Source organism: Coturnix japonica, chromosome 6, assembly GCF_054131305.1.
Source record: "Coturnix japonica strain WE chromosome 6, WE-NBRP24, whole genome shotgun sequence".
Classification (NCBI taxonomy): Eukaryota; Metazoa; Chordata; class Aves; order Galliformes; family Phasianidae; genus Coturnix; species Coturnix japonica.
In genome coordinates, this window is record NC_140668.1 from 22573155 (window position 1) to 22589746 (window position 16592).

At 40.3% G+C, this 16592-nt stretch overlaps 1 pseudogene across 1 annotated transcript; it reads right to left on the reverse strand.

Annotated features, from left to right (window-relative positions):
- On the reverse strand, positions 1-15230 carry LOC107319006 (receptor-interacting serine/threonine-protein kinase 2-like; annotated as a pseudogene). The gene is made up of 12 exons (XR_014947290.1): positions 13660-15230; positions 12641-12681; positions 11980-12125; positions 11828-11835; positions 11628-11783; positions 11350-11486; positions 11100-11299; positions 7274-7359; positions 5842-5909; positions 4901-5063; positions 4220-4366; positions 1-1429 (listed from the first exon to the last, which is right to left on the reverse strand). The product of XR_014947290.1 is annotated as a receptor-interacting serine/threonine-protein kinase 2-like (transcript).
- Positions 15231-16592: the final 1362 nt, after the last annotated feature.

The window sequence follows — 16592 nt, forward strand, 5'->3', positions numbered from 1 at the left end:
TTCTTTCAGACACTGATTTTAATTCTGTCAATATATAATTTCAAGACAATCATAAAGTTTAATGAATGTATATAACAATAATTTCTAGCTAAAGTTTACGGTTCCAGTAATACTGTAGTAAACTAAATAAGTCTCTTTTTTCAACTGTGCATAAAAAACATTATTACTTAATTTAATTTTACAGCTTGTCAAACTACTGAATTAGATGGGCAGTTTGAAACTGCAGAGAACAAATGCAATACAGGGAAATGGAATGGCATAGTTTTGTACCTGAAATAGAACAAATTTGCTCATGTTAATCCAGTGCATTGCAGCCTGAACAAATCCCACTCTGTTTTCAAAAAACAACACTTTTATAATCTCATTTTCATTATAATCTTGGTACTCTTTTCTTTACAGTTCTGCAGAACCACCATTTCAAAAATGACCACCTTGGCACCTCCTCTTCCTCCTTTACATTTGCACTGCAGACACACTTAGAGAATGACATGACTGTAAGGTATCAGTGCTTTTCTATTTACCAATACTTTAAGCCAAAATGCTGTTATCAGTGCCATGTTTTCATATGACCATTTGTGAAGAAAAATAAAATGATTTGGATGCATAATGTAAAATTTCCAAGACTTATATTAAGAATTAATAAATATTTCTTAATTCACAGTGACAGCTGGTTCAGTGCTGAGTTCAGTGAAAGGCAATCTATTTTTTCTCCTCATACAGTACAATGTTCTTCACTGTCCTTAGTTGGAAGGACTTAATAACTTTTGTTCTTCCATAGAACAAAAGTGATTAAGTGATAGTGATCTCCAAAATCTCATAATCCATTTTTCTGACTTCCAGAATCAAGGAAATACGGTGTTATTTGACTGACTCAGAATTTGTTAAACCATTCTTGGTAATTTCTGCAGGCAGTTGGTTGATGTGATCTTTTCACCCAGGTAGTTTTTTTTTTTGTTTTGTTTTGGTTTTTTTTTGTTTGGTTTTTTTTTCCTTGAGTGGATTACAACCATAGGCCGGAGGAAGAACTGCTTTCAATGAGGAATGAATGTGAATCACTGCCACTCCAAATTACCAGAGCTCTGATCCATGTAGCAAACCTCAAAATGATGTCACAGCAGCAGCCTGCTTGTCTGAGGACAGCCAATGCGATGGCTGCCTTATGCCAGAGGACTGCATTTGTTCACTGTTAGAACAGTCACTACAACCTGTGCTGCCCTTTCTCCAAGGCAGAGGCAAATATCTAGCAGTGCCCTAGCACGGCTGGTCACTGTCGGGTAAGAAATGATTGTTTCATAATCCATTCGGGACAGCTTTTGCTGTGAGCGAAGGATGTCAAGGATGTGGTTGAGGCGTCCTTCTGTCATGCAGCTCAGGATGGTTCCCCTATGGCTGGCCAGTACTTGACTGCAGTTTCCTTTGCAGCAAGGACCTTGGGTGAAAAAGAAAAGCAAACAAGATACACTAAGTACTCTTTTCTTCGAGAGGTTGTGTCATGATTTTGTAATTTTGCTCCGGAACCGGAGCACGAGCCCTTTAATGATCCATAATGCAGATGATGTTATGATGCGGAATATTGACAGCAACATTACAAAACCATGACAGGTTGTTAGCAAGTGATAGCATCAACACTGATGCATGTAGAAATTTAATCTCTGTTGAGAAAGAAGAAAGGAAGAGTTGGTTTGTGTTCTTTGTTCACAAGTAGTATGATGAACTCCCATCTTTTGTTTGAAAATCATGAGAATCCAATTTCAGAAAATCAGTGTTTCTAAAGACTGTTCAGATTCACAGAATTATCAAGGTTGGAAAAGACCTAGAAGATCATCTAGTCCAACCATTACCAATACTTCCAGGCTAAATCATATTCCTCAGCACCACATCCAAGCGTTTCTTGAACACTCCCATGGTCGGTGACTCCACCACCTCCCTGGGCAGTGCATTCCAATGCCTAACTACCCTTTCTGAGAAGTAATATTTCCTAATGTTCAGCCTGAATCTCCCCTGGCGCAGCTTAAAACCATTCCCTCTAGTTCTATCACTGATTACACGAGAGAAGAGGCCGAGCCCCAGCTCACTACAACCTCCCTTCAGGAAATTATAGAGAGCTAGAAGGTCTCCCCTGAGCCTCCTCTTCTCCAGGCTGAACAATCCCAGCTCCCTCAGCCTCTCCTCATAAGGCCTGTGCTCCAGACCCCTCACCAGCTTTGTAGCCCTCCTCTGAACGCGTTCCAGGGCCACAATGTCTTTCTTGCAGTGAGGGGCCCAAAAGTGAACACAGTACTCGAGGTGTGGCTGCACCAGTGCCGAGTACAGGGGGACAATTACCTCCCCGTTGCTGCTAGTAACACTGTTTTTGATGCAAGCCAGGATGCCGTTGGCCTTCTTGGCCACCTGGGCACACTGTCGGCTCATGTTCAGTCGAGCATCAATCAGTACCCCCAGGTCTGTTTCCTCCACACAATCCTCCAGCCACTCTGCCCCAAACCTATAGCACCGCTTGGGGTTGTTGTGGCCAAAGTGCAGGACCCGGCATTTGGTCTTGTTGAACTTCATCCCGTTGGCTTCGGCCCAGCTCTCCAGCCTATCCAGATCCCTCTGCAGGGCCTCGCTACACTCAGGCAGATTGACACTCCCTGCCAATTTGGTGTCATCCGCAAACTTACTGAGGGTGCACTCAATGCCCTCATCCAAGTCATCAATAAAGGTGTTGAAGAGGACAGGTCCCAGCACTGACCCCTGGGGAACTCCACTCATGACTGGTCTCCAACTGGATTTAACTCCATTTACCACCACTCTCTGGGCCCGGCCCTCCAGCCAGCTCCTTACCCGGCCAAGAGTGTATCCATCCAAGCCACAGGCTGCCAGCTTTTGTAGGAGAACAGCATGGGAGACAGTGTCAAAGGCTTTGCTGAAGTCTAAGTAGAGCACATCAACAGCCTTTCCTTCATTTATTAGATGGGTCACAGGATCGTAGAAGGAGATCAGATTGGTCAAGCAGGAGCTGCCCTTCACGAACCCATGCTGGCTAGGTCTGATCTCCTGGTCATCCCACACCTGCCGTGTCATCTCCCTCCAGACAATATTGTTTTGATGTGACAAGACGTGACAAGACATGACAAGATTGTTCACGTCTGGCCCTATTCAGCCTAGCATGAACAAACCGTGTGCAAAGCAGTTTGGCACCATATAAATGAGGCAATGCTGTCCTGAAGAACATGGAAGAACAGCTAACAGATAGCCCAGGATACTAGGTTTGTTTGAAATGTGTTGTGAAATCAGGAACATGAATATTTGTCAATGCCAAACTAATAGCAAAACTAATACTTTTGGCAAAAGTGATCAAGAGCACTGGGTTCTACCTCTTCACTAACTGATGAGCCTTGTGCCTCTCAGAGTATTTAGTGCAGACACTCAGGTTTTGAGTGTACAGTAAGTACTGTAAACCAAGAGAAAAGTAATAACCAAACACCATTGTTACTGTAGAGAATGTGCTTCTCTCATTCTGATTTCATAGTGTTGACAGTAGAGTTCTGAGATGAACTTTTCCTGCACATACTAGTCTGCTGCTTTATCCTGAAATTATGCCATCACTCAGGAGTAAACTGAAATAAATAAGCAACCGGATGCAGAAATTGGCAAATTTCAAACAACAAAGCAAGAAAATGTGCTTTTCACCTGCAGGCAGAGGCAGGCTTCACAAGCCAGAAGCTTTCCTACTGATCAGTTCCTAGCTCAGTAGCAAAATCTGAGACCATATAAGGAAGGAAATAAGTGGTTATCCCCTTCTCCTCATCACCCTTTTCTATAGTCAGCATCATTTTTGTAGCTGTATGAAATACTCAGCTTAAAACTACAAAAGAGAAAAGAAAAAAAGAAAAAAAATGCCCATACTTTAGTAAACAGTTAATGCTGTGATACAAATTCTGTGTTTTTATTATGGTCTTTTCAAGCTTGTTCTCAACTGGAATACGACCCAGGGAAAGAACAGGCCAGTATTCTTAGTGGCCAGTGCCCAGTCTTCTGAAAACATAAGGGCCGTACACCAATAGACTAATGTGAGATAGCATTTTTTGAAGAGTAATTGCACTAAGTAACTGAAACTGTGTCAGATAATTCAGAAAAAGATTATCTATTTCGATGAATCTCTAAACAATGTAACCACTGAATAAGATATGGTCTGGGAGAACGCTGCCCTCTCTAACTGGACGAGGAGTCTTACCTGTCACTGGTTGTTCAGGGTGCATAGTTTGTGGACTGTGCTTAAGTGTTGGTGGTGGATCCTTATGCTGACAGTTTTCTCTGCCTGCAGTTGGACCAGGTAAGGGAAGAGTACAACAAGGTTTTCTTTTGTCAGAGTATGGGTAATCTTTAAAAAAAAACAACAAAACAACAACAACAACAACAAACAAACAAACAAACCACAAAGTTTTAAATGAACGAGACCCTTAAATTACCAGCAACAAAACATAATACATATCATATGACTAGAGCACCTTTTTATTACTAGCTGTTCTTTGGGTACTTGATAGGACACTATTCCTGGGAAGATTTTGGCATATACTACAACATGCTTCTGTGTTTTTCAGGAATTCTGTAGGAATTTCTTTCTTAAGTTACAGAAAATTCTATAAGTCCAGCAGCTATTGGTAAGAAGTAAAATGCTTGGAAATGCAAATGTTATTATAAGTGAATTGATTTCCTGTGGCTCAACTTCTGTTTCCAAAGGTGTGAAGAATACAGAAAAAGCACTTCTGCAGTGAGCTCATGCTATGAATGATACCAGTAGAGAGCAAAGCTCTAAAAATGGACAACTGTGCTTGAAAAATATGTGGGTATGTGGAACAAATAGTAATTATTTTCCTTGGTATAGTTAGAGCTGAATATGTTTCAAGGTGGAGACCTTCCTTTGTTGAGTCCTGTGCGATAAGATTTGTCAGATCAGCCTCAAGAATATTTTCTCTTCCTGCAATATCTGTACAGCTACCAAGTACAGGTGACAAACTTGGTACTACAGGAGGGATTTTCTTTCTCATTACTTGGCTGAGTTTTTGTTGACAGATGATCTAAAAAAGATTAAAATGGAGAATTATCTTGAAAATCTTCTTGCAAAACCATTTGCAAGCAGTTATTTCTTGGAACTTAAGGTTGTGTCACAGTTCTGGGAAGGGTGGGCGTGCAGTTGTTCAGCCTGTAGGCATACTAATTCAACTTCAGCTAGTCGCCTAGGTTGCTGTGGCAGCAAAGACCCATAGGCTACCTGTCCTATGGCTGTCCTTAATTGCTTCTGCAGCCTGTGCTGCCAGCAGCCATGACAATTCTATTCTAATTCTAGAATTGTCTAGTTAAGGTTAGCTCTTATCCAGCTACACGAGCTTTGGTTCTTTCGGTATTGGCAGGCCTGCAGCAAGTGTCACTATCACCTTGAAAACGGGTGGTAGTGATACAATGCAGTGATCACAGAGCAGTTGTCCTTACTCTTCAAGAAAATGAGTTGCAAATACTAGAATTCAAGCTTTTGGGGGGCTTTGTTCCCATCTGGGATTTTGAAAACACCACAAAAAAGGCTAGGTTTTTGCCATATCACTGGGACCTCCTCATGAAGGAGATGTTCAAAATGTCTTCCAAGTGGAGAGTCTTTTTGCAAAAGCAAGAGTCTGCTGCTTATAGGAGGGTAAAACAGGGTTTTGTAGCTTAACCACATGTCTTTGTTAGGGACAAAATAAAGGCTTGGGGACGTTTTGCCCTACAGCATTTATATTATGCAGCGTCAGCACTGTCAGGAGAAGCAAGAAGCTTATAAAAGACTCTTGTAAGATTCTCAAATAAATGCCGTGTGCTCACTTCTGAGTTCTGTATGCCTATCTGCAATGTGTATACTTCTGAATTTTGCATGCATTAATTGCTGTCTCCTGGAAAAAAAAAACAAAAAAAAAACAGAACAGCAGCACTAGTAGGAATACAGAACATTTGCTCAATTCACAGTTGTAAGGAGCAAGAACTTACACTGACACCAATAATTTACAGGGACAATGTACTTTATACTGCCAGGCATGCTGATGCATAATAATATTGTGAACTACGTAGAACAACTTGGTAGCAACTCTGCATTTTAGCATGTAAGTGGATACAGAATCTGACTTTGCTCAGAATCAGAGAATCACCAAGGTTGGAAAAGACCTACAGGATCACCCAGTCCATCCATCCACCCATCACCAATAGTTCTCACTAGACCATGTCCCTCAACACAACGTCTGAATGTTCCTTGAACACCTCCAGGGTCCGTTACTCCACCACCTCCCTGCGGCTCCCTAGAAGATGAAAATAGCCCTTATCTTGGGCTAGCAATAACATGTTCTTCAAGTATCCATATGCAGGAGCATCCTGTGTTTAGTATACCAAATGATGTCTGCTACAATGATACCTTGATACTTAAAACTGTTTTTTCCATTTTGTACATCTGCAGCAGATTTGTTCAACTCATTACCCTTCAGCTCTTCTGAATTCATTTTAAACATCTCTTGTAGCTTTTTCAGTCATTTTGGACATATTATCTCTCTAGTTATTTAAACAATAATAATGATTGCTTTTGATTTAGCAAATAGAAAAATAAAATCTTACTCAAGGGGGACTGAAGTGCTAAATTTTGTAGAGATGTATTATCAAATATTCTATAAGCTTCAGTAGTAATAAAATGACTTGGACCATAACTATGTGAACTATTAAAGCATCAATCAAATTTATTTTATAAGTGCAGAATATGATTGCAACATATAAGAATAATCTGGTGTGCCTTAACTTAGGTAGCTCACATAAGCACAGCAAGAAAAGCAACCACACAGAATGGATTTTGCAAGTTCAGATGGAGTCTGAATACTTGTTCAGTGTCTGAAACATGCCACTGTAGTTTCCTCACTGTGTCTACCAAGTCTGATAGATATAGCTGCATTTGAGGCCATCAGATTTGTGACAGGTTTCCCACGGCAATGTAGATATGCATGGAGATAGACAGATAGCAAGCTGTAATTGATTATAACTGGTGACCGGAAAGACACTATTGTTTTTGTGACCTTAGATAGCAACTGATGAGGTTTCTAGAGAAGATCATCCAGAACAGCTCACAGTATCTGTTTTCTACAATACCCGAATGAACTTGAGGTGCCAAAGGGTACTCGCCAGCACGTCCAGTAAAGCAGTAAATTCAAAAGCTCTTCTGTCTTGGATTGCAAAGATTGCAGTCAATAAACCAAGTAACAAAACTTAATTTTGCAGAAACCTTTACATGCATCAGATTGTAGACTGCAGTGGAAATTTCCTTCTTACTTATACTCATCAAAATCCCATTTCGAAGGTCTACACTTTCTGTAGAAGGAATAAAGCATTTTAGATACACCATGTTTGTTGGGGTACTAAGTTGTCTTTGTAAAGATTTATGAGTGCATACAGTAGTTCTGAGTAGATAGAGTGTTCTAGAATAGCTGAGTTACAGCCTGTAGGTTAGGGAGTTAATGGGCAGGGGGCTGAGGTAGGTGTGTGTATAGGTCCTCTTGTGTGCATTAGGTTTTGCGTAGCAGGTGTATGCGTCTGCACGGGAATTAGGATGGTATATAAGGAGTGTGACACAGCAATAAATTGAGAGAAGACCTCATGGCATCCATGACTGTGACTCTCTCCCTCAGACGGTCAAGGTCCCGGGATTTGTTTTTAAGGGCAAAAGTAAAAATATTATTTACACCCTTGGTAGTAGATATGCTGGTCTTTAAAAATAACCATAACCACCTATTGCTATAGGCCACTTCAGGATAAAAATCTCTGTCCAAACCAATAAATCAAATTAATACATCAGATATACATGTATTTATTACATCGTTAGTGCGCAGTTTTATATAAAGCCTTACAATGTGTAATCAGTCCTAAGAAGAGGTGCAGCCACGAGATGGCAGTGGTAGATGAAAGCTGTGTGAACAGCACTGTACCATTCTATGCAGCGCTTTTATAACACTTAGCCTGCAAAATGCAGTCCTTTGATCAGCTTTGCCATAAAGAACTGAGCCTGCAGTAACAAAGTCTTTCTTTGAGGTCCACCACTATAAATGAGGGATCATTCTTAGACTATGGCAATTGTTACATCATGCTTTATGCAAACTGTGTTCTAACTGTAACAGAAGACAGAGGGCTGTTCGAACAGACAGTGCTGTTGGTGCCATCATTTCTCTACAGTAAAGGAATTTGTAGAAAATAATGGTGCAACAAAATAAGATGTGAGCAATAGAGAAATACCTTCAAAGGGTTTCTGTCTGCCTGTGCTCTCCCAGACAGTATACCAAATTTTATACATATATATATAATAATCATATTAATTAGTTTGGAATCAATATTCATGTTCTCATCATTTCAAAGAGCACATTTATTGATTTAAGAAAGGAATTTTCCTAAACCTATCCAAATCACAGTATCACAGTCTTGTGCGGGTTGGAAGGGACCTTAGAGATCATCGAGTCCAACCCCCGGGATTCGAGCCTCCTGTGTAGCAGAGCGGCACTTCTACCACTTGCGCCACAGGGGGGATTTGAACCCGGGCCTCCGGTGTTGCAAGAGGCATTCCTACCACTGCGCCACCGGAGGCGCCCAAATCATCCTTAATCTGAAGAGCTCCTTTCTCCTGAATTATTAAGCTTCTGTTTTCAACTGAACTGTTTTTATAAAACAGTGAATCAAGTTAGATGTTACTTACATAGGATTCGTGAGGGTGACAATTTTCGAGTTGCTTGTTTGTGGGAATACAAGAAAAGCTGTTCAGAGCAGCAGCTGTGGAGCAAGATAAACAGCATAAGAATCAAGGACACCTCTGCAAGGAGAAGGGTCTCACAGTTCTGATTGGATACATGCCTGCATGGACAGTTGAAAAGTGTTTTGTAGAATGCTTTGTTGACATGTAAGGGTGGTTGGGAAAGTTGTAAGGGTGGATGGGAAAGTTAGAAAATAACAACTTGTGAAGGTATATAAGGGATGTGAGAACTTGTAATAAATGATTTGGATCGTTCACATCTGAGTCCGTGCCTCAAACACTGCACTTGTTAACTACAATTGCTTTTGTGAACATCAGAACATTCTGTTCTCCTTTCTCTATCATTTTTGTTTTATTTCCATCTAATCTAAATAGCAGCTGAGAAAGCGGGACATTACATTAGGTACTCAACAGCATATCAGTCAGTTAACCTATGAAAAACTTGATTCTGACCCCCTGTGTTTGTTTTCTTCCAGCAAATTTTGCTGGAGCTCCAAGTATTATATATATATTTTTTCTTTTCTAATGTTCTAGGAAGTATTCCAGTGATATCATGATCTATGTGTATAACCTGCAATTCACATGATATAAAATACAGTTATTTGATTAAAAATCCCTTGGTCTCAAGGGGTTAGAGGCAGAATCAGGTAATCTACTGGAAGGGAGAAAGCAGACTACAGTTGGAAGTAAAGCAACCTGTAGGGGAAGAAGCAATTCTAGTATAAACTTAACTACATCCTTGAGTCTGGCTGCAGAGCTGAACCATGTGGTGTTTTACTCCCTCTTCTGTCAGATTTCCATATAAAATCTGGAGTTCTTTTACTTAAATGTTACCTAGGAAAATATTAATGTAATGTGGATGTACACGTAGTTAACACGCAGCTAAGCATTATTTCACATATGATCCTTTGCTTTCTTTACTGCACTGTAGTCTAGACACACACCTATCTCATGCAATGAGTTATATCTAAGCATCTAAAATTAAAAAAGAATTACAAGTTGGAAATGAATGAAAATAAACCTCCACTCTTGCTGTGCAAAAATCTAGTGTTTACGAAAAAAGGCAGACAAGTCACATCATTTATAGTTCTCAAGTGTGTGCATTGCTTGACTCATCTTAGTGCATGACTCTGGCAGTAAGGAAGAAGTCTAATTTGTTGCTTCCATAAAAACTGTGAGAGACGAGTGTCCTACTTAAAAGTTACCTGTAATGTTATAGCATGGGCTGTGTATAAGCCGTTTATAAAGATACACATCTGTAGGGACAGAAGTTGCAATTTGTCTCATTATTGAGGCACCTAAAAGGTTTAGATAAGACATAAGGAAAAACTTCTTCGCTCATAAGAGTGGTCAGGCACTGGAATGGCTGCCCAGGGAGGTTGTGGAGTCACTGTCCCTGGCAGTGTTCAAGAGGCATCTGAATGTGGAGCTACATGATATGGTTTAGTAGCTGTGGTAGCAATGGTAATGAGAGGACTGTTGGACTAGATGACCTTGTAGGTCCTTTCCAACTTTGTGATTATATGATTCTATGATTCAGTAGATAATCTTCCTCCTTTGTAGAAATCCCTAAAGTTAGAAGAATAATTAAGTGTCTCAGTAGATTATTTTAGCAGATTCCACAGAACCTCCCCAGTGGGAAACCGTTGAGACAAAAGCTTCATTTTTTTCTGAGCATAAGCAGTTCTTCCTGAAATTGATTCCAATAAAAGCAGAGGCTGACCCCCACCTCACTACAACTTCTTGTTAGGGGCTGTAGAGAGCAATGAGATCACCTCTTTTTCAGACTGAATAATCCCAGCTCCCCCAGCCACCCCTTGTAAAGCTTGTAAGGCTTCTGCTCCAGGTCCTTCAGAGCTTTGTTGTCCTTCTCTGGATGTGCTTCAGGGCATCAATGTCTTTCTTGTAGTGAGAGGCCTATAACTATACACAGCACTTGAGGTGTGGCCTCACCAACGTTGTACACAGGGACAATCATTTCCCTGCTCCTGCTGGCTGCACTTTTTCTTATACAAACCAGGATGCTGTTGGCCTTCCTGGCCACCTGGGCACACTGCTGGCTTGTGTTCAGCCAAACATCAACCAATACCCCCAAATCCTTTTTCTCCATGCAGCTTTCAACCACTCTGCACCAAGCCTGAAGCACTGCACGGGTTGTTGTGACCAAAGAGCAGGGCTTAGCACTTGATCTTGTTGAAGCTCATACAGTAGGCTTCAGCCCACCAATACAGCCTGTCCAGATCCCTCTGAAGGGCCCTCCTGCCCTCATGCAGATCAACTCTTCCTTCCAACTTGGTGTCATCTGCAGACTTACTGAGACTGCACTTGATTCCCTCATCCAGATCATCAATAAAGATAATAAACCTTGCTAGCCTGAATACTGACTCCTGGGAAACACCATTCATGACCAGTGGCCAGCTGGATTTGATTCCATTCACCAACAATTCTGCAGGCCCACCTATCCAGCTTTTTACCCAGTAAAGAGAAACAGTACACTCATCTAAGCCATGGCTTCTGAAGGAGAGAAGGACAAAATATGACTTGCTCTTAGAAATCCCTCTCATCTGTAAATATCACCTTCCTGTGAAGAAGGACCTCTTTCAGGTATTTCAGGAGCGATGTGTGCTAAATCCTGGCATTTTCCCTGACAGTCCTGCAGGTGTTTTTGTTATCTCCAGTTGGTTAGATCATAATCTGTTATCTACAAAGATAACAGAGATGGGAGAAAACGTAAGTTTTAATAACAGTGCCTCGGTGTCAGAACTAAATATTGGTTGTTAGAGTAAACACATAAGGCAATCACTGAATTTTATGTTAGCAAGATTAGGCTGAGAATTCCCACCTTGGCTCTGTACTGTGCATCCAAAAGGACTTTGGACGGTTTCATGCCACAGTGGCAGACATCAGGCTGGAGGCTGTGTAGGTAATGTAGCTCTTCAGCCACATTCGATAGGATCCTTATGAGTAAAGGAAATGTAAGATCTGGGTACAGTTGATGCTAAAGAACACAAAGTACAGGTTTGAGTATGTTGAAACTGTTACTGTTCACACTTTCATTTGACAGTAAATAAAAATACAACACTGAATCAAATAGCACACTGGCTGTGATTGTGATTACTGTCTGTAATTTGCATGCTGGTTGTTCTCTTTTGCTTAGCTCATAGTTAGTTTTGTCACAAAAAGACCTTACATACTGAGTGAGTGGAGGGATCCACTGATCATCCACTCAGTTGCTATCCCCACAAGTCTCTGGTAGTGGTAAATCTCAAGAGAAGGCAAGAGACATTCAGACTTACAGCATCTGATATTTGCTATATCCTGAAGCAGCAACTTCCATTCCCTTTAAAATATAGCAAAGGCAAGTGGCAGTTTAGACTGGAGGGAAATTCAGCTAGAGATGGGATTACATAGGCTGCATGAATGAGAGAGAACTATGTGGTTGAATATAACTCTACCACTAAAACCAATACTATATCGTCTTCCAAGCAACTGTAAGAAAATTAAGCAATATCTTGTGCAGTGTGTTTTTTAACATAGTGTGAGAGAACTCAGGATGCATTAATAGGGACAGCAGCAGGGAGAGAGACGGGGTTGTTCCCCTCTCCTCTGCCCTTGTGTGGCTCCATCTGCCATGCTGCACCCAGGCCTAGGGCACCCAGCATAAGAACGATGTGGAGTTGTTGGCGCAGGTCCAGAGGAGGGCCAAGAAGATGATCAAAGAGTTGGAGTACTGCTCCTAGGAAGAAAGAGTGAAGGAGTTGGGTTTGTTTAGCCTGGCGAAGAGAAGGCTCCAGGAAGACCTCCCAGCAGCCTTCAAGTACTTGAAGAGAGCTTATAAACAGGAGAGAGACTGACTTTTTACATGGTCTGGCATTGACAGTACAAGGGGGAATAGCCTTAAACAAACAGAAGGAAGATTAAGGTTAGATGTTAGAAGGAAATTTCTTTACTCAGAGGGCAGTGAGGCCCTGGCACTACTGCCCAGAGAACTGTGGGTGCCCCATTTCTCATGGTGGTCAGGGCCAGGCTGGGGCTTGGAACTAGTTGGACTTTAATAAGCTTCCAACGCAAACATTCTGTGATTCTATGTTTCTATGAACATAAGAACATAGCAGGATTTGGAATTCAGAGGGAGGAAAAAGATGTGAAATGATGGATTTTAAAAAATACGTTTTTCTCCATACTGTCCTCAGAAACTTATAATTGCACAATTCTCAGCTAACTAGTTTTAACTGGTTTGTTGTTGCACAACATTAACTCTGACAAACAGAGCACATTCCCTAAAATACCTTCATCTTGCCTCATCAACACTATCTTTGGGTTATTCTTGGAAACCTTCTGTGCCTCTGTCACCACACTGGAATTCTGCAGCAGCGAGGTGGAGCCCAGCACCTACTGTGGTTTGGTTTTATAACTTGTACACACATCTCCCTGCCCTCTAACCCTGACATGTATCCCTCCCTCATCTTACCACTCTGCTCCTTCACATGTACTTGCTGGGTTAGACAAACTTCAACTGAAATCTCTTCAAGGTCCTCCAGGAAAAGTTAGATTGCACATGGCATGCTGAGAATCACTGGTTGTGGTCTGCAGACATTACAGCAGACATAATGACTTCAGAAATAAACTCTGCTTTTATAAATTTTTAAGAGGGAAAAAAAAAAAATATATATATATATATAAAAGAAATAAAATAAAATAAAAATAAAAGAAATATTATATATATATAAAAGAAATTACATATATATATATAATATTTTTATATATTTTATATATAAATATTTTATATATGTATGTAGAGCTTGTTTCTCAGTATAACTGCCTCCAAGCTGCCTCTTGATGAATGGGGATTTCTAGGAATGGAGAGGTGTTTAGGGACTGGCCAAGGTAAAACTAATCAAATCCTCCTGGGCTACTAATGGCAATGGTTTGGCCATATCTTGATGGCCGGATTTGGGAAAAGAATGACAAAATAAGTTCTTAGGCCTGTCAGTCATCAGTGCTGCCAAAGCACAGTGACATTGTGTCACCTCTTACACACTGAATAACCCTATCCCAATCCTAAAGCTTTCCCTTTACCACTCAGTGTCAGATCTTCATTATAAATACAGGGAAATTACACTAACTGCAGAAGAGTGCTCAGGACATAACTTGCCATCCAGTGCTGTGAGGTGCTAAATAATTGCTCTTATTATTTATATCTGATCACTTTGAAATATATAGGTATTATTAATGATATAATGTCTTAAAATGCTACTTAATTATGTAGACAACAATTTAGTATTTAACAGTTAAATGGCAGAAAGAAAGAGTTTCACTGATTCTCACGAAAAAAAAAAAAGGCAATTACTCAGTATCTCATCTAACTACAATCAAAATGTAAATCAAAGTGCAGCTGATTGGCCAGCTCAGCTTCAACAGTATTTGATTTTAATATGACAGCACAGTTGAACTACTGACTTCTTAAAATTATTGTAATTTGAAAGCAATCACTACCTTAGATATTTCACTTAGATATGACACTGAAAGACAAGTTAGTGGTCTCAGAAACTTAGAAAAGGTTTCTCTGAATAAATATAAATTTCCAGATAAGCCACTTATCCCTTAAATTGCAGAGACAAACCATGCAAATCTACAAATCCTAAGTAAATATGAGGCAATCAGAAGGCTGGCAGTAAAAAAATATGTCTCATAATGCTGTATTATAAAACAAATAAACTTTTAAATAATCAAAATAATTTACTCAGAACTCCATACAGTCCAAATAAGCTCATATAATGAATACGGGACCTAAACCATTCCTGAATGTTTCTACTTTTCAAGTAGAATCAAGCAGTCCTTTTTGGATAAAAAGAAAAGCTATGAGCAGCTCCTGTTTTTCATTAATAAAAACCTAATTTAGCTAGTGATTTATACAAACAAATTGAAAACCAATTCAGTCTTTGTTACAAACCACATCATACTGAGGAATATTGTTCCTCTATTTGAGTCTGTACATCTGCTTCCATGCCTGAACTCAAACTGGTTTGATTTTAGCACCTAAAATGAGAGCTCTATTATGTATCCAGAGCTCTAATAAGGTTGCTACAATAGTTGGAGGGACTAGTAATGGAATATGGTTAAATGAAGTTACAGACAACAAAGTCTCGCTCTAACTCCCAGGTGCTAAGTTTGGTATTTTTTCCAATAGTTCTGCTCTTCTGAATGCTTTTTTTCCTCTTGGATCCAATTCAAATCTCATTATCAAATCACAAAATGTTTTTGGTTGTTTTTTGTTTTTGTTTTGTTTTGTTTTTTATATAATTTTTAAAGGTTTTTTTGTATTATTTAAAAACTTTGTTGTCATCCCCTAGTTCAAGTGGTTAGGGGCAGGAAGGAGATGACTATAAAACCATTTCACAGAATCACCGAGTCAGTAAGGCTGGAGAAGACATCTCAGATCCTCAAGTCCAACCCGAGCCCACCCTCACCATGCCCACTGCCCACATCCATCAGTGCCCCGTCCCCACAGCTGTGGGACACCCCCAGGGATGGTGACTTCCCCCCCTCCCTGGGCAGCCTCTGACAGTGCCTCACTGCTCATTCAGAGAAGTTTTTCCTAACATTTTCCTATTTCCTATATTTATTTCAAGTTTCTAACTTTAAAGGTAACTCTAAAAAGTAATTTATAGTGTTTTTCTTAGCATGTGAGAAACTCTTCTAAGTTAAACTAATATCCAAATGCCCAAATAGAAGAAATTGGAAGCAAACAGCAACTTACCTTCAGAAATACAAGCATAAAAATGACCGGTGTTTAGTGATACTGCAACAGATACCCAGTGCGAGTCTGCTGTGAATGCAGTTGGAGCTTTTCCTGCTCATGAGTCAGCAGCACTGTTTATCTCTCCTTTCATTGGCTGCCAGCAAACATCTAAAATTTCCTGGTAGGACATACGCACTGTAACTCCTTGGTGGCTGCATATGTGTATGCTTGAGCTGATTTGTTAGCTGCCTGTAGTTAGACAGAAAAAGAGGTCAAATTGCTGTTTTTCCCCCCTAGCCCCCCCAAAATGAGGAACCTCAAAGGGAAAAGAAAGATTACATAACACTGACAAACACTGTATTGTACCAGGTCCAATTATAGATGTGTTTGGAGCCAACAATCATCTCTGCAGTTGATCAAACTGATATCCCAGGTACAAAATCCCCTTAAACACTGTAAGTCACCTTGATCTTAAAACAGGCTGAAAACTGTCATTATTTTGTTGAAGGATAGGTAAGTATAGGAGTGACATTCATTTGCAAAGAAATAAAGACGAACTGGCTGACAAATACCACTGTTGAAGGGGATATGGGGGCTACAGTGGAATCTATGCTGATGATGAGCCAACAGTATGCTTCTCATCACAAATGAAGCAAATTGCATACAGGACTATTAATAGAAGTACAGTCAAAAAGAGAGAATCCATTATGCTTCAGTACATAAGAAATGATTCAAAGAAATATGCTGAGAAATCAGAGAGGATGCAGTAGGCATTCGCAGATTATTTGGGGCCCTAGAGCACACAGCAAAGAAGAGCGGGTTGAGGAAGCTAGTCTTAGGCAAAGGAGGAGGTTAAGTGGTGGTCTACTGCAAGTCTACAACTACTTGAAGATCAGTTTTGAAGAGTTAAATTCTTCTCCATAGGGGCAGTTTACCACCAGTGGCTGAAAAAGGTGTTTCTACTTTTGTGCTTCAAACCAGAACTTGCTTTTCTACCAAGTGGGTAATGCAGCACTGGAATGGAGCACTCAAGCCTTAGTGTCTCTGTCGTGTAAGGTTTCCTGG